Source organism: Papio anubis, chromosome 15 (assembly GCF_008728515.1).
Source record: "Papio anubis isolate 15944 chromosome 15, Panubis1.0, whole genome shotgun sequence".
In the NCBI taxonomy this organism is placed as follows: domain Eukaryota; kingdom Metazoa; phylum Chordata; class Mammalia; order Primates; family Cercopithecidae; genus Papio; species Papio anubis.
In genome coordinates, this window is record NC_044990.1 from 10,721,886 (window position 1) to 10,740,521 (window position 18,636).

At 42.0% G+C, this 18,636-nt stretch overlaps 1 long non-coding RNA gene and 1 pseudogene across 1 annotated transcript in view; one reads left to right on the forward strand and one right to left on the reverse strand.

Moving 5' to 3' along the window:
* Positions 1 to 6,733, reverse strand: part of LOC103879148 — a 31,395-nt gene extending 24,662 nt beyond the window's left edge. Inside the window, exons 1-2 of the long non-coding RNA XR_639599.4 lie at positions 6,544 to 6,733; positions 172 to 456 (exon numbers count right to left, since the gene is read on the reverse strand). This is a non-coding gene — a long non-coding RNA (uncharacterized LOC103879148). The remainder of the gene's footprint in view (positions 1 to 171; positions 457 to 6,543) is intronic.
* Positions 6,734 to 6,891: 158 nt separating this feature from the next.
* Positions 6,892 to 18,636, forward strand: part of LOC103879147 — a 118,067-nt pseudogene continuing 106,322 nt past the window's right edge.

The following is an 18,636-nucleotide window of genomic DNA, read 5'->3' on the forward strand; positions in this document are numbered from 1 at the left end:
CAATTGAGCTGACCCAGCAACACACTTTCTGCTTCTCCAGGACTGTTTTCCACATGCTATCATGTACGACCCAATTAGGTCTGTGCTTTTGCTCAAATTATTTGCTTCTGAATGTAGTTAGAAAACTATAATGTTCATTTGCTTTTGCTTCTATCCGTAAAGAATACTTACGCATTTAGAGCTCTGTTTGGTTGGTGCTGATCGTATTTGATAACATTCACAAAATAACTTGTTTATATTCATTTTCTCATTTCTTCCAACCCATAATAACTCCTTGGGGAGGGACAACATCTGCTCCTTCGAGATGAATAGCTACAGCCTTCCGGATGGTTTCTCCAGGCTTCAGACTCCAGGGAGCTCAGCACTCTCCAATTCTTTTGGATTCCCTAGATTTCTGCACAGAAGTTTATGGAAAGCAGAATTGTAATGCTGAGGTGTTAATTAGCTATCAGAAACCTGTGAAAGAGAAAAGAAATGAGCCTAAGAGAAGATATTAAAAAAGAAAAAGAAACAAGGAATATTTACAAAAGATTTCAAAGACCCTTAAAATCAATAATAAATTACTTCCTCAGGGATTAAAAATTCTATAATGAATATTAAATTTCTTCTGCTCCCAAGTATTTAGTGTCTTTACTGTTAAAATATCAATATTGTGTTTTCCTAGAATGAGACTTTTAAATTCCAGGCATTTAGATTTAGAATTCAATACACAGCTTATTAAAGTGTGGGAAGCGTTAATGTAATTCTCTAATGCTCTTATAACTATGTCCCAAAGCCCGAGAGCACATATGCTATATGGGCCAATTAATATCCAAATTTCATAATGCATGTCAGCACCATAGGCAATTAGAATTTAAAAAAAAAAAGATTACCTTTCCGATGCTAAAATGACATTGGACATTTAACAAACATTCGTGGAGGGCCTACTGAGAGTGGAAAGAGGGTGGGAAGGGGGTTGAGAATAGAGGAGAATGAAAGTAAGGGGAGGGGAAACAAGGAAATGACCAAAACACTGTACAGGTTGAGTACCCCTTATCTGAAATGCTTGGGACAAAATGTGTTTAGGATTTTGGATTTCTTCAGATTTCAGAATATTTGCATATACATGAGATATCTTGGGGATGGGACCCAAATATAAACACAAAATTTGTTTACATTTCATATTAGACCTATACACATAGCCTGAAAGTAATTTTGCACAATTTTTTTTTTTTTTTGAGACTGAGTCTCACTCTGTAGCCTAGGCTGGAGTGCAATGGAATAGTCTCGGCTCAGTGCAATCTCCACCTCCTGGGTTCAAGTGACTCTCATGCCTCAGCCTCCTGAGTAGCTGAGACTACAGGTGTGTGCCACCACACCCGGCTAATTTTTGTATTTTTAGTAGAGACGAGGTTTCACCATATTGGCTGGGCTGGTCTTGAACTGGCCTAAGTGATCCACCTGCTTCAGCCTCCCGAAGTGCTGGGAGTACAGGCGTGAACCACTGCATCTGGCCAATTTTGTATAATATTTTTAGGAATTTTGTGCATAAAACAAAGTTTGTTTACACTGAACCACCAGAAAGTAAAGCTGTCACTATCTCAGCTACTGTGGACAGTCTGTGGTTGTTTGGGATCACCATTACTCCTGACTTTTAATTTACATGCTACTGATAAGCAACCATTTTCTTACACTTATTCACACATAACTACTTAACAGAAAAAAATGATTTACCATTATTACAGTTTAAAAAGAGTGTTTGGTGTAACTAAGCAGCACAGGAGCATCATCAGAACACCTGTATCAGCTGTTAAACCAGCAGCAACAGGCCTGGTGTGGTGGCTTGTGGCTGTAATCCCAGCACTTTGGGAGGCTGAGGCAGATGGACCACTTGAGATCAGGAGTTTGAGACTCGCCTGGTCAACATGGTGAAACCCCATCTCTACTAAAAATACAGAAGTTAGCTGGGCATGGTGGCATGCTCCTGTAATTCCAGCTATTCAGAAGGCTGAGGCAGGAGAATAGCTTGAACCTGGAAGGCAGAGGTTGGTTGCAGTGAGCCAAGATTGTGCCACTGCACTCCAGCCTGGTGACAGAGCAAGACCCTGTCTCAAACAAACAAAAAACAAAACAAAAAGCAACAACAGATAACAGTAGGCTTTCGATCTCCACATACGATGCTGTATTTTGATTTAAAGGTTACTAAACGTTATATTTTACTTTTTTAATGAGAAGAAACATCAGAAGTAGTTGAATGACAAGGAAGTGGGTCTTTTAGGGATGAGGAGTTATTCAGCTGGGTGATTTATTTTTTATTTTTTTATTTTTATTTTTTGAGACGGAGCCTTGCTCTGTCGCCCAGGCTGGAGTACAGTGGCGTGATCTCGGCTCACTGCAACCTCCACCTCCCGGGTTCAAGCGATTCTCCTGCCTCAGCCTCCCGAGTAGCTGGGATTACAGGCGCGTGCCACCATGCCCGGCTAATTTTTGTATTTTCAGTAGAGAAGCGGTTTCACCTTGTTGGCCAGGATGGTGTTGATCTCTTGACCTTGTGATTCACCGGTCTTGGTCTCCCAAAGTACTGGGATTACAGGCGTGAGCCACCACGCCTGGCCTCTGCTGGGTGGCTTTTTAAAATGTTTCCTCCGGAGTCATCTGCCTCATTAGCATTAGTTTTTGTCCTAGAAGTCTCTTTGATTTTACAGCTGGCGTGATTTCTTGCTTTGTTATGAGTGCACCCTGCTCTAGTCCTTCAACAAATAAGCCCATCGCACATTTTCACCATGTCATCTAGAGGCGTGAGCCACCGTGCACGGTCCTATGTCTTTAGTCACTGTGTTCCAAGCCTTGGAAACAGCACATACGGCATCCTTCATGCCAAACTCCTTTTAAAAACCTTCTACATTCACGCCTCTGTTCAGTGCTGCTAGTATGCTTTTCAAGAAAGTGTTCTTATAATTACTCTTCATTTGATATTTGGTCACATAGCTGAATTAATGAAGTCACATTTTTGGGGAAAGTATATGGCATAAATGATTTTTTTTAATGAGAATTTCAGCAGGAGAATGAGCAAGTCAGTGGTCAAGGAATAACAATATCTTGCAATAGTCATTCAGTTCAGCTTTTCTGCAGTGAGCACTAGCCAACCACTGGTACAAAATGTTTGTGATACTAGTCAGGAAAGACGTCCCTGCTGATCCATGCCTTTTTGTTAGCATAATAATGGACTAGTAAGAAATTCATTTCTTGAAAACAGCCAGGGATGCAAGCTTTTGCCTATTACAGCAAGTTTACCCTTACGTGTGCTGGCTGCATTAGCACATCCCTGCACAGTTATTTCGTCCTTGGCATCCTTAACTCCCACAGGGGCTGTCTCATCAGCTGTAGTCAGTGTCTTTCTGGGGCGATAATACTAAAGCAGTGATGTTTCATCAGCATTATAGACTTGTTCTGACGTCAGATTTTAATCAGCCATCACCTTGGCAAACTCGTCAATGAATTTCTCTACTGGGGAGAATTGCTTGAATCTGGGAGGCAGAGGCTTCAGTGAGCCGAGATCTCACCACTGCACTCCAGCCTGGGTGACAAGAGCTAGACTCTGTCTCAAAAAAAAAAAAAAAAAAAAAAAATTATCTGCTGCCGCATGATCAGCAGATGCTTTATTACGACTAAAATCTTTAACAATTTAATGCTGTGTTTTTTCTTACGTTTCTTCAATCAGACTGTTGAATATCACAGTTTCCTTCAGTTTTCAGTTCATCTTGAATAGATGTTTTCTTGTTTCATGACCAGTATACCATTAAGTGGCATGTGTTCACTGCAAAGATCCACTCTTTCAATACATGATCAAAATCTGCATTTTTAGCTTTATGCAATGTTTTCCCATTTTTCATTAACTTCTATTCATCACTTTCAGCATAGAACTTCAACAGTGTATCCTTCTGATTCTTCAGGTCATATATGATGGTCATTCCTACCCCATTCTCTTCCGTAAGATGTTTCACACACCCTGTCCAGATTCTCCAACAACTAAAATTTCTGTGCTATAGATTAACATAAATGCTTCCTGTATTTCTTATCATTGTTACCCATGGGGTATTTCCAGGCCCTTCTGACATTTTAAATAATATTTTATACCATGGAGCAGAAAATAAGCAAACAAACAAAAAACACACTGAGCAACGCACTTGACCCAATGTGGGGCATCGTGGGGAACCTGCCATGGGAGAGTCCAGCCTTCACATGTGCCATTTTATTATACAAGGTGGGTATGCCCACACAAGGAAGTCTGCGTGTGCATGAAAAAAAAATATCACAGCTGATGGGGGCTGCAGGGGGTCTTCTCTCCCGTGGGGACACTAAGTAAACTGTGTGCCGTATACCTGTGTCTTGACTGTGACCCATCACATAAGGTCAGGAATGGAATCTTCCACTTGTGCCATCAGGTCAGCGCTCGAAAACATTCAGATTTTGGAGCATCTCCGATTTTGGATTTTTTGATTAGGAATGCTCAACCTGTACCTGCATTCAAAAGGTGTTTATAATCCCATAAGGGATGGAAGGATAAATGGAGTGTAAAGGAAGGTACCCTCAGTATGCTGACATTTGTATACTGACAATAGAAACAGGCAGCCTCCTGTTTTTAAATTGTAGAGTCACTTTTTATGAAACCTGGAATCCAGGGCTTTGCTGAACAGACTCAATTGAAGAGCTAAGATTAGTAGCTAAGTTTTTTATCCTAGAGCGTGTAATATTTCTAGCTCCCAATCAAAACACAGAAAAACTCCAAGTGAAAAAACAGGTTTCACTTGCTACTGCTGAGAGAGCTTTTGTAGCTCAAGAGTTCTTTGCACTTGTAAGGAAGCTTTACAACTCAAAAGGCTGACAATATTGATAATATACGATCCAAGGTCAGTAGATGGAGTTTCATCCAACCTCCCTCACTTAGAAGACATATAGCCTTGAGCACATCCCCTTCACCTCTCTGAGCTTCAAACGAGGCAATACACAAAAACTGTTTATACATACTATAAAGTTGGAAACAAAAGTCAGTTGGTGTTACCATTGTTTGCTTATATGATGACGATTGAGACCATTCACCAAAATCACACACTACACCAGGGATAGAAATGATCCAGAAGGAATAGAAAATTTACTTCCTAATTAGCCTGTGCCTCTTTAACTGAGCTCTAGTTTACAGTTCTACTCTGTCCTGTAACTGTCCAGCTTCACTTCCTGTCACACCTCTGACACTCAGCCACGTTGACCACTGCTGAAACATTACACATCCTTCAGCTCCTTTACGACTGTCTTAGCACCCTAAACCTGCACTTTGTTTGCCTCCCTAGAATGACACCTTATTATATTATAAACTGTCCCCTCAATAGACTGAGAACTCCTTGATGACAGAGATCATGCATTATTTATCTTTGTACCGATGTCAGAGTAACTTGATAAACATGGATGTGGATTGTTGAATGAATGGATGGATGCTAGTACATAAGTCATAATTTCTGCCCACAAAGCAAGAATTGTAACATACTCCAAATATGTGCTTATGTGGATTTCCCCACAGCACTATCACTTGGATACTTTTTTTTTTTAAACAGTGTCTCACTCTGTCACCCAGGCTACAGTGCAGTGGCACCATCATGGCTCACTGTAGCCTCAACCACCCGGGCTCAAGTGTTAATACAGTTTTATTTATTTTACTTTATTTTCACGACGGATTCTTGCTCTGTCACCCAGGCTGGAGTGCAGTGGCACAATGTCGGCTCACTGCAACCATCACCTCCTGGGTTCAAGCAATTCTCCTGCCTCAGCCTCGCGACTAGCTGGAATTACAGGCATGCACCACCATGCCCGGCTCATTTTTGTATTTTTAGTAGAGATGGGGTTTCAGCATGTCGGCCAAGCTGGTCTCAAACTCCTGACCTCGTGATCCACCTGCCTCTGCCTCCCAAAGTGCTGGGATTACAGGCGTGAGCCATCGTGCTCAGCCAATACATTTTTAAATATCAGAATTATTGAGATACTATTCACATTCCATAAAGTTTAGCCCTTTAAAATGTACAATTCAGTGGTTTTTAGAATATTCAGAGTTGTGCATCCATTCCCACTATCAAACTGCAGAACACTCTCATCAGCCTAAGAGAGCCCTATCCATTAGCAATCACTCCCCAGCCCCCCCCCCACCCCCAGCAACCACCAGTCTACTTTCTATCTCTATATTTCTAATTGATTTCTTGCTATACAATATACATAGCATTATATATGAGAATGCAACTCTTCTCTGCACAGAAAACAAATAAATGCTGAGGTAGCTTTGATTTAGCATCAAAATACAGAATCAATCTGCAACCAGCTCTATGACCTTGGACAAGTTGTTTAACTGGATTTAGTTTCTTCATAAGATAAGTCTAGAGGTGTGTAAGGACACCTTCAGGTTAAAAAACAAACAAGCAAAAACAAAAAAAAGCCTTGGTGACAATTCCAGTGCTCCACCCCAGACAACCTTTCCTGGGCTTCTGTGAGAAACGAATTTATACAAACAAGATTTCACACCACAGCTGCCGCGGCTACTGTCCTCCCCGCGCAGAGCTCTGGAGATGTTTTCTCCTTTTCTTTTCTTTCTGGCCGTCTATTTATCTCTGGGCTGGCAAGGAGAGGGAGAACTGCAGCGCCCAGGAGCGGAGGCCGAGCGCGCCGGTGCCCGCAGGAAGCCTCGCCCAGCGCGGACCGCACCCTCCCGCGGCGCCCCTGGAGAGGCCGCCAGTCTCCGGGCCGCCAGCAGCGCGCGCCCCCGGAGTGGGAGGAGCGCGGCGAGCAGGGGCGGGGCCAGCGACTCCCGCAGCCAATCGGGGCGGCGGCGCGTCCTTGGGGGTCCGCGGCTCGCCGGGCGCGCACTGGGCGGGGCTCCGCTTGACCGTGGCGGTCGCCGGGCAGCAGAGCCCGGGCGCAGCTAGCGCAGCGCAGCGCAGGGAGCGCAGGCGGCGGCGGCTCCAGGTCCCCGGGGCTCCACCGCTCGGCGCAGCGAAGTAGCCTCCGGCGGTGGCAACTACGGCGGCGGCGCCGGGGCGATGCTGTGGGTCTCGTTGGGCGCCGGTGTCCTGGCCTCTTCTTCAGGTACCCAGCCCCGCTCGCCCCTCGCCCCGGGGAACCGCAGCGCCCGGGAGGCAGCTTTGTGAGGCTGTGGGCTCCGCGGCCGGGGAGGTGGGCCGGGGAGCGGGTGGGTGGGGCCGGGCGGGGCTGTGCGGTCAGGGCCGCCTTCACTCGGAGGAAGAGGGTGGGGACCGAGGGAAGCGGGCGGGGGTGGGAGCGCTGTCTCCGGGCTGCAGCTGATGGCATCCCCGGGCTCTGTCCTCCTCCTGCCTCCATGTGGGTTGAAAGAGGTTTTGTTCCAGGAGAAAGTTTGATGCCCAGACTTGAGGAGCCAGACTCGGGGGTCCCTGAGGTCCGCGCCTTTAAAGAGGCAGCCTACCCTGCCGTGTGAGCCCGTGCCCTGCGTGTGGGCACGTGGGAACCCGTACTCGAGCAGCATTCCTGACACGGGACCTTCCTTGAGAAAATTCCTCTGTGGGAATCCCCCTTGGGTAGGGGGCTTTGTGAAGATGGCACCCAGAGCCCGCACAATGTGGGTTTTGCTTGAAAACAGTGCAGCAGGTAGTCAATGGCCCCATGTTATCTCCCGGTAGAATGGACTCGGCCAAGATCTGTGCTCTAAGAGCTTCAAAAATTTAAATCTACCTTGCCGTCTAATTAAACATCCCCAAACACTATTGTGTCCAAGGTGCTAATAATTACTCTGTCGATTCTTTAATATTTTCTTATTGCCCTTGCTTTCAGTCGGCTTTTGCAGTTTTGGAAAGGGTGCTGTGGATCGTACCAAAGTGGGCAGAAGTTATGACTCACCTCTCAGGGCGATAGCCCAGTGCAAAAAAAATACAGAACACATGCCTGTCCACTCGAAGATAGAAAATTTCAGCCTTCAAAGCAAGATAGATTAAGTGGGGGTTGTTTGCTTTACAAAACTTCCTCCAGTGTAGAGAAGTGATACTTAGAGTTAAAATGGAATTTTACACAAGATTGTAGGAACACATCTGTCATAAAGCGGCTCAGGGTAGAGGTAGTGACATGTAGATATCGCATAGTCTTGCCATTAAACAAATCTCAAAAAATGCATGTTAAATTCTGCATCATTCTCACTGATCACACGTGGTTGTTCACATTTACATTTTAGCTTTCTTATCAAGACGTATTCCTACCATAAGACAACTTCATAATTCCCTCAAAACACCTTAGCCAAGGCCATTTTGTGGTCCGTATAATTTACCCCCTTGCTAAAAAAACATATCCGTAAAAACATTTACATTTAAGGGAATTTCCCTAGTGGTGACGCAGTAGTGTCTATACATTGAGCACATTCTATTCACCAGACACATTACTAGGTGTGGACATATATTAATACTTTAATTCTCGCAATCAGTCTAAGGAGGTATTATTATTAGTTTCCCTATTTTTGAATTTAAAGAGTTCAGGTAATTTTGCCAAGATTATTGGGCGTGTAAGTGACAGAGGCTGGATTTAAACCTGGATCTGTTTGGCTCCCTGCCCATGGTCTATGCTGTCTCCCAGTTCTTCTTGAGAGTTGCCCTTATTGTAATGCAGTGGCAACATATGCTGTCTCTACTGGCCTGGTGCATCAGACCCTTTACAGAGTGTTTTCTCCCACTGGAAACCCCCACTGTGTGCACATGTACTGAAGGATAACACTGGCAGTCTCCAGACTCTCCCTATCCCATCCCCAGCATAAAAATCAGAGGAAATATCCAAACATGTAAACCCATCTCATTCTTTCAGATAAGTTGTCCCCAGAAGACAGGTAACCAAATGTTTCCCTTACTGGCACTTAAGGAGCAGTCTCTACCCTCTCAATCATCCAAGTCTATTTTAGCTCTGCATATGGAAGTACACCCCATTGGTTGGCAACAACACATCCCCTGCAGCGTTCACACTGGCACGCTCGTTCTCTTGTACCAACTGTCAGAGAATTTCTGACCTGGGCCAGGCTACCTAAAAGGAAAGACTGAAATGAAGTCCCTGGGGAAAGTGGTATTAGTTCCAGGGAATCCCTGAATTCTCCATGCAGGGCCCTAGAAACAGAAAGCAGGCCTTCTGCAGAGTGGGAAATACCACGTATATGGTGCAGTCTATTTTCAACACTATTGAAATATGTGTTCACCATATAAAACTGTGCCTGTTGTCTTGGTGATGGATGTAGCCACACGCCTATTCCTGATTTGATACTCACTTTTACGTTAAAGTAGTTGTTGCTTGGCTGAATGGTGTCAAAAACTGATGTCACAATTGTGACAGTATGTTTTGAAGCTGTGCCTAAAAAATTATTTCTATTATAATCTACATCCATTGTTTTATAATTTATCTTCCCTAGAGTTGTGTGTGTGTGTGTGTGTACGTGTGTGTGTTCTCTTCCTTGGTATGGTTTTTAACTGTCTCTGGTTCCAAAATAATTTGCAGTAGTAAGCTTTAAAAAAAAGTTCGTTTTTGAGCTGTGACCATATGCTGCCTGGAAACGTATCCTTATAGTTGGCATTTTACTCATGTTACTCTTATGCTAAGAATCTCAAAGTCCCATATGCATGCTTTGAGATTTCAAATGGACCCTCCTGTCTAAGTATTTCACTCCACTCTTGGTAGCAGTAGTAAGGTTTGAGTTTGGAATACAGATCCAGCACATCACTTCTAATATCTCTAAACTGCCAAAAATCAAAGCAGCACCAACTGAAGTTGGGAAAGAAGAACATGAGGCTTTCTTATCACACTCTTACATCAGAATGGAAGGTGTGCCCAAAACATTGTTAGAAATAAGAGTGAATAGACCTTTTGAAGTGACCAGTGATCTGCAAAACTATACCAAATTATTGAAATTGTAGTTTTTCTGACGTTGTGCATTTGCAATACCTTATTAACTTAAAACTGTCCAGAATCGACAAACTTCCACTCTGTATGCTATTCTCTTTCTAAAACTTCTTATTAACTAGCAATCCATCTTATTTCTATATTTCATCAAATTAAAAATGCCATCAGTTGTAAGACATAGCGTTATTTTTCTGCTGTACACAAAAGAGAAAATATTGCCAATTTTATTATGACATTCCACTTTAAGGATATTCTTCCATAGTAATGCATGAATAGGTCACACTAGTCTCTCATTGCTTTCAAGTTTCCTTCATCTCTTCCTTGGGTTTGGATACATTTTCCTGCCAGTGTTATTGGTAGTATTGCTTGGGGTGTGACAGGTCACTTGCATGAATCTCGGTAACAAACTATAACATAGCGTCATTAACTTATGTGTTTCTTTATTCAGTCTGGTAAAGCATTTGGATCTTGCTTTGTAAAATGATATGGAAATGCCAAACAAAGACAAATGTTTCCTTTAGTAATAGAACGTTTATGTCACACTGCTGTTTTGGTGCCTTCATGCATACACAGTAATGCCTCCTTGCAGTGCCAAATGATAGTGTAATCTTTTTGAAAACCGTTTCAGTGGCAATTAAACAGAACACGTGCAGTGCCAACAATGCCCATAACTCAGTAGAAGTGAAAACAAAATGAATAGCTGTGACCAAGTTTATGCACGTGCAGGGACATGACAGTTGTGCTGTGAGTACTGCCAAGTTGTAATTTTAATATACCATAAATGTTAAGACATACCTTGATTTCAGGGATGTTAAAATGTGAGAAAGTAATCTTATCAGTGAAATATGCTAATCTGTGTTCACTTAGTTTCATGATCCCTAACCTGATTACGTTTTTTATGTATTCATTCATTTATACAGTTATTCATGGTGTTAGACTTCAAACTGCAGGAGGGCGAGGACTTTTTCTGTCTTTTGTTCTCTACTATATACCAATTGCTTAGGACGGTCTGTTATACATAGTAAACCTGCTCAATAAAATAGATAGTAGAACGAGTGAGTATAAAATAGATAGTAGAATGAGTGAGTAAATATCCTCCATGGGAGCCGTGGAGACACATTGAGAAGCTCACTACCCTCCTGTTGGTTAGAATACATATTCTTAAAATTATGGCACTGACAGGAATGCCAAACGTGAAAAAGGGGAGCAGGCCAGCATGCAGTCCTTGATTTCATTTACAGGGTCCTATACCAAATATGCCATTACAAAGCTAGTTTAGGATAGAAGAAATTCCATTATATCTTTTATTCATCTTTATCACTGAAGGATTATATAACAACTTACATCTTGGTTCTGTTGTATGGTCTAAAATCATTAATTTCTTGAACTCTGTACTTAGTCCAATTTTACTACTTGTCCTATTGTACATTTAACATCTACCAGAATTAATGGGGAAATGTCTGTAGGCCTCTCTGAAGCAGAAACTCAATACTCGTGACCTTGCTTGGAAATACATCCCCAAGAATATATATATATATACCTACCTAGATACTTTGCCCTAGAGTCCATTTTCTAACCCCCAAAATGGCCATCTTTACATTTTGACATGTTACAAAGAAAAAGAGAAAGAAACCTTGCTGGGCAACACAGATCTCCATCTGCCAGTGCCTCTGCTTCCTCACGGCTGCCGCCTGCTCAAGCAGAGCGCACATTTAGACCAAGGACAGGATGCTGGATGAAGATGCCAGCAGAAGGAATGGCACAGAAACTAGCTTAGCACCCTCTCTGAAGCAGTCCCAGGATCTAAAGCCAGTCAGTATCTCCCAGATAACCCCGCACTCAGTATAGGAGCTAGACCTGCAAAGACACACCCAGCTTCTGGTCCAGTGAAATGTAGGACCTTTGAACACGTATCTTACATACTGAGGCCACTAGTGGGTTCCAGCCTGCTAGCTCAGGGGAAGATAATGTGGGCAGAGTGTCCTTATTGCCTGTCCCCAAGTACGGTGAAGCAATGTGGCGTGGTGGTGGGTGCTGTGAAGCGACATGGTAGATAGCCAGAGCTTGCCCTTTCATATAGTAGAAAATAATGATTAATTAAATCTTTTTGATTATTCACTAAAGGAACTTATATATAATTGCTTTTATTAAGTATTGTTAACATGGGCCAGACAAGGTAATGTAAACAACAAAATGCTTAACTTGTTTACTGAGCATAGAGGGTGGGATGAAAGAAAACCCAAATAATCTTAGCTGCCAATTCTATCATTATGTGGGGTGTTTTAATAGTACTCGGGATTTGTTTTAACCAGGTATGGTAAAACATGCAGACACAGAAATGACTGTCATGAAGGAATTTTATTATACTCAGAGTCCCTTAGAAGCCAGAGGTACAGCATGGCACGCCACGCAGAGGGCACACAGGGAAGCAGCAGGATCAGGCAGGAGGCAGGGAGAGCAAGAAGAAATGTGGGCTAGAGCCTTACTGTGGTTTCCATGGGAAGGAATGAGCAAAGCAGGGTAAGCAGGTTCAGGATTGGTTAGTTTGCATCATTTTAGCAGGCTCTGAGGTACAGGGCTGTCTCTGGTTGTCTGGTACGTGGCCCTGGGGTGATGAGGGAAGGAGAATAGCTCCAGAGTATGAGTCTGATAATGGAGCTGGTGGGATGTGGACTCTGATTTTGTTGGTTTGCATATGGAGAGATGCTGGCAGGTGAGTCCCTTACTGTGTGCAGGCATTGGCTAACCCTGGGAGGGGCAGTCCCTCCAGACCAGCAAGGCCCCAAGGGGTCAAAACATCAGAATACTGAGAATAAAATTCATGGTGGATGTATGGGGATTTTTGGAAAACTGTCAGCTAATGAATTAAGCCTGTGTACACAGGGGGTATTCAGCCAAATGTGCAGTAATGCCTACTTCGGGCTCTGACACATGATATTCAGTAAACATTAATTAAATCTGAGTTGTGGTGCCAGATGGTCCAACCATGCTAACACTCAGTTCTTGAGATATTATAGTCAGGTGTGCAGTGTTTATCTTGAGAGAAACAAAAACGTGAGAAACGTACGCTACATAAAGGATCCCCAGATGAAGGATGAACCCCACTCGGGACAAAAAAGAGGCAAAACACTTGACTCTTAAAACATTAGTGAACTCTGGCCAGGCGCGGTGGCTCACGCCTGTAATCCCAGCACTTTGGGAGGCTGAGGCGGGTGGATCACGAGATCAGGAGATAGAGACCATCCTGGCTAACACGGTGAAACCCCATCTCTACAAAAATACAAAAAAATTAGCCGGGATTGGTGGCGGGCGCCTGTAGTCCCAGCTACTCAGGTGGCTGAGGCAGGAGAATCGCGTGAACCCAGGAGGCGGAGCTTGCAGTGAGCCGAGATTGTGCCACTGCATTCCAGCCTGAGCGACAGAGCGAGACTCTGTCTCAACAAAAAAACAAAAAAACAAAAAAAACAAAAAAAAACAACAACACATTAGTGAACTCTTAAGCAAATACATTTTTAGCTATAAGGTCTTAAAATCTACAAGATAATTACATGTCAAGGGTAATTCCTTATCCGCTGTGGATTTGGAATACCAACAAAAGTAAGGAAACATGAAGGCTGCATGCATCTTTTTAAAAGGGTGTTTCTCAGAGTAAAATTGGAGTTGCAAAGTGAATTATGTATTGCAAATTTTGTGCTCAGGAGTAGGCTTCTAAATGGAAGTTACTCAAAATAGCATGAAACATACTTTTCCTCTTGACTACATGTCAGTATTAATCAAATGATCAGATGATATATACACACATATGAAGTAATGATACTGGAGAGTTATATGAAGGTAATTAACAAAATATGTATTAGTGGCAAGTTTAGTCACAGAACGTTTAAAATGTACGTGTATTAACTCTGATAGACATGGGTTTAGACTCAGGCACTACTTATCATGATGAATGGCAGGAGTGCATGAAGGTGGGAGTGTTAGGGCTCACTGCTAAGTAAATTGAATGACCTATTGCTATGGTCAGCCTCATGACTTTTCTTTATGTGGTTGGTTAATGATTATAGCACCTTTAAAGTCCTGTGACTTAGAATCTTGACAATGCACGTTAAGAAATATTAATGAAAACATAAGCAAGAGGTCAATCTAATAATCTAAGAAGAGTAATTCCTTCACAGTAGAAACTCTGAGATTGCCCTCTGCTTACAGCTGCTTTCACCTTGTAGCTTTACACACATCTCCTTTGCATTGTGTAGGAGCTTATCCAAGTTGATGGAAATTGTATTAATGTATGGCTGGAGCACAGCTGCTCTCCCATTGTGTTTCCAAACTGACATCATAACTCTTTAATTAAAGTGGCAGTGTTAGTCTCAACTGGCCGGCAAAACATTTCTGTCTGGCTAATGGTGTTGAGCTGGGTTTGAGGTTGGTCAGGACAATCATTGGCTTTATCCATTCCAGTGAAGCATGTCTCTTAAGACACATTTTTGAATCCAGGCTTTCATGTCTTTTAACCTCTAATTCCATACACAAATAAGGCCCATATACATGTGCAGTATTTAGTCAAATGAGATAATATGCAGAAATACTCTCAGGCCCTTGCTTTCTTGGAGCCTTTTATTTATGTTGATACTTATAAGTGAAATCGAGTAATGGTGAGGGTGGTGGGTGGAGGGGGCGGGTGAACAGCCTTCCTGGAGCTGTTCTAAGTTTGTGCATTCTGTCTTAGCTTTAACCTTCATGAATTGGAATTGCACTCATATGGGGATGGGGTGGGAAGAGGCATACCCTCCTTATCTTTTTAGGCCTAGAGCCTGGCCTTGTGCCTGCAAGTGGTAGGAGCTTAATGCATATTGGTTGAATTTAAAAACATTGGTTGATTGATTGACACAGAAATTCCTAACCTTCTTTGGCTTAAAGGTTCCTATAAATTATGAATAAAAGTCCTTGCAAAATACTCTATAATCTGATAGTTAAATGATCTAGAAGGAAGAATCAGGAACATAAAAACTGCTTTTTTAATTAATAGAAGCCATGAAGTTAAACTGGCCTTAACAAATTAAAATATCGATTACAAATGACTATTACTAAAATTCTATGATATTGGACTGAAAACTAGACAGATTAAAAATAAATAGAAGTTCCATATTTTGATTATTTAGTGAACTTAATTTGAAACATACAAATGAACAATAGAGCTTTGAAGAAAGGATCAATTATTTAATGAAGTTTGCAAGACCAATAAAATAGCAGTTCTAAGAAGTAAAAACAGTGAGAGAGAGAATAATATACTTTTTGTCATAACCAAATAGTCCAATAAATTTCAGATAGGCCTTAGTGTTAAATGTTGGTGTGAGGGGGTGGGGAGGTGGGGAAAGAAAGAAAACAAAGTAATGTATTTATCCCAGATGTGAAAGCAATTAATATTTTTTCTGAATATTTATGACATCTTACAAAAGACAGATGCATTGGAATGAAGAAAACTGAAAAGCATGTAAATAATGAAGTATAATAAGACAGTTCTAAAAGGCAAAGTGAGAAAAATGATAAAAACATGGCTGATGAAAACTATGGAAGATACGTAAGGAATTGAGATGAGTATGGGATATATGGCATGAGTTCTCAGAATCTGGTTCATGGTGGTTGAGGGAGGTAAGCAGACATTTGGGACCTGGAAATACAAATGAAAGGTCCAGAGCACAAAACATACACATTTATTGCCACCTCTTTAAGATGTAGCTTGTGCTTTGACAAAAATCAGATGTGATTTGGAAAGTTGAACTTCTGTGTCCACTGACTTTTTTTTTCCCCATATGTTGAACTAGTAAAACAAAAATAACAATAGCAATCCTTGAACCACCACTAAAGAAGGTAAATTGTAGGGACTTTATTTAGAACCCACTGAGACATAATTAAATATCAGAATTTTCTTATTTTACATTGATGCCTTTCCAGATAGTAGAAACAAATTCAACAAAAGTCTTTAGTCCGGACACTGAGAGACACTGGTAGCACATTAGACAGTCTCTACCTTAGTTGTATCTCTTGAAAACACATTTATCCAAAACAGTATTAAGGTTTTGAAATTCGATCTCAATCCCCAAGAAATGTTCACTTCAGCATTGTTTTTCTTCTGTGAGAGCTGGAGGTTAAAACTCTATGAATAGTGCATGGAAATGAAGACTGACTTTTCTGTTCATCAAAAGTATTAAAATAGGGGCTGGGTGTGGTGGCTCACGCCTGTAATCCTAGCACTTTGGAAAGCTGAGGTGGGTGGATCAGCTGAGGTCAGGAGTTTGAGACCAGCCTGGCCAACATGGTGAAATGTTGTCTCTGCTAAAAAAAAAAGTACAAAAACCACCCAAGCATGGAGGCGTGCGCCTGTAGTCCCAGCTACATGGGAGGCTGAGGCAAGAGAACTGCTTGCACCCAGGAGGCAGAGGTTGCAGTGAGCCAAGATCTTGCCATTGCACTCCAACCTGGGTGACAGAGCGAGACTCCGTCTCAAAAAAGGAAGTATCAAAATAGGGGCCAAGAAGTCCCTGGAGTCAGAGCTGTATTATATTGGATATGATTTTAGAATGGAAAGATCTTCGGCTCCTGCTCATCTGGACTTGCGTTCCCTCATCCACAGAATGAGGAGAGACTCAATGACTGTTAAAGCCTGTATGGTTGGTATCACCCCTGGGGGTTTACCTTCTCCCCTTATATCATTTAATCCCCACAGTAGCCTGCCATATGGTACACCCCATTATTGTCTTTATTTCACAGATTAGCAAACTGAAGAACAGAGAGGTGAGGTATTTTTCCCACAGTCACCCTAATAGCCAGTGAAGAAACTAGGAGAACCCAGAGTATCTTCAGAATTATGTATTTAAGCACTTGATATGTGCTTACAAATCCATTTTTGAGTTAAACTCTTCCATTCAGTGAAAGAGAAGTTAATGATAAGCTGTTATGAAAGCAAGCTTCTATGTTGTTTTCATAGCTGGATGTTTCTGTGTGCTTATGTAGGCATACGTTATATGCCCATGGCGTGTGCTTCACATCCCTCCACCTTTGCTTCCTTGTCTGTAAAACAGGTCTGTTCATTTCTACTGGACAGGTTTGTTCTGAGTTTGCAAGATAATATGTATAAGGCATCTAGTGCATTAAAGGTACAGTTGTTATTGTTGCTTTCGTTGCTTTGGGAAATTAATGTAACGGTTTAGTGAAAGTCACAGGCGTTTTTATCTCTCAGATTTAGCCCAGCCATGTCCATTGCTATGGTACCAACCCCACACTAGCTGCTCAACATCACACATTCACAGGAGCTTCCTTACTGGCCGTCATAAGTCCAGTCTACAACCCTGTCTTCTCCACCAGGACCTTTGTTTTCTTCCTTCCATGAAGTGACTAGATGAGTGGGAAGCAGAAGTGGAAAAGGAAGCACTTCAAAAGGAAGGAGGCAGAGCACAGAATGGCCTTATTCTCTGCAGAAAGTTGCACCCACTCAGCAGAACAGCGGAATTAAATCCACCAAAAGTAGAACACGAGGAAAGTTTCCACTCAACACTCTGGTGCCAAGATTGGGGAACTATCATCTTTATTTGCTATCCTTTGAATCTTGGAGGTATTATCTTATCAAATAAGAAGAAAACTGCAGGCAACCTCTAGTTTACTATTCAGGCACTGACAAAATAGATTGTATGTAATTACAGGCTCCATAGGATCTTAAGTAGTTAGCAGATCTTAAACATTCTTGCAAGTATACTGTAGGCAGTGAAGCCTACATTGTACCCTCCTGATCTTCCCTTACGAGATCCTGGGGCAGCCACTAGGAGCTTTTAGAAATCAGTTATCAAATTGCTCTTTTATTCTCAGAGGTCCAACACGACAGGTGTGTGACACTTGATTCATACATTTTAAAATATATTAAATGCATTTTTTAATATGAATACTTTTTTAAAATATATTTTTACTATTCAAGCAGTGTATGTTCAATGTAGAAAAATGTAAAGATTTAGGTAAGCAAATAGAAGAAAATGGAAACGATCCACAATCCTACTTCCTAAATATAATCACTATTTGTATTTTATTTCTTTCCAAGTGTCTTTTTTCACCTGTAATATTGTTTACAAAAACCGAATTATTTAATATACAGTTTTATAAGCTGCTTTCTTCACATAGGACAACTTATCCCAACTATCTTTCCATAATAGTAAATCATTACACAGATTTTTACATAGATTGAAGGCATCAGACCTTGGTTCTTGTGTTTTGAGACACTGGAAAATCCCCTTCTCAGTCCCTAGGATAAGGACTTTTTCCATCTCTACATAAGGCATACTCCTCGCCTCATGGAGTTTTCAAATTGCTGAAGCTTGGTTCTCCCTGCTCAGTGGGACTTATCTGGACTCTTACATTTGCCTGGTACTCTTCTCATCGTGAGCTTCCCACTGTTTTCATCATCTGAAAGGGGTCTCCGAGTTATCCTGGTGGTTCTGACGTGGAGGTGCAAATGGCCTATTTTGCGTTGCATCTTCTGATAGATGAATGTCAGGAGACACACAACCCTGCCAACTGGCCTCTTAAAACCAAACCCATCTGCCAATAAAAAACTGCCCTTCAAAATGCTGATACCCTCCTCATCCTATAATTGCCGTTTCTACAGCTGGCTCTCAATGATCACTTCTTCTGGGAGCCAAGATGCCAAACGTCATTGAAACTCACAGATAATAACCA